This window comes from Oncorhynchus clarkii, unplaced genomic scaffold (genome assembly GCF_045791955.1).
Source record: "Oncorhynchus clarkii lewisi isolate Uvic-CL-2024 unplaced genomic scaffold, UVic_Ocla_1.0 unplaced_contig_943_pilon_pilon, whole genome shotgun sequence".
Taxonomy (NCBI): Eukaryota; Metazoa; Chordata; class Actinopteri; order Salmoniformes; family Salmonidae; genus Oncorhynchus; species Oncorhynchus clarkii.
In genome coordinates this window covers 2139-2500 of record NW_027260453.1, presented here as the reverse complement: position 1 = coordinate 2500, position 362 = coordinate 2139, and positions in this window count along the sequence as shown.

Genomic DNA, 362 nt, shown 5'->3' with positions numbered 1-362 from the left:
CAAGGTGTCTGGTAACATGACCGAATACAAACAGTGCAGCTATTCCCTCCGCAAGGCTATCAAACAAGCTAAGCGCCAGTACAGAGACAAAGTAGAATCTCAATTCAACGGCTCAGACACAAGAGGCATGTGGCAGGGTCTACAGTCAATCACGGACTACAGGAAGAAACCCAGCCCAGTCACGGACCAGGATGTCTTGCTCCCAGGCAGACTAAATAACTTTTTTGCCCGCTTTGAGGACAATACAGTGCCACTGACACGGGCTGCAACGAAAACATGCGGTCTCTCCTTCACTGCAGCCGAGGTGAGTAAGACATTTAAACGTGTTAACCCTCGCAAGGCTGCAGGCCCAGATGGCATCC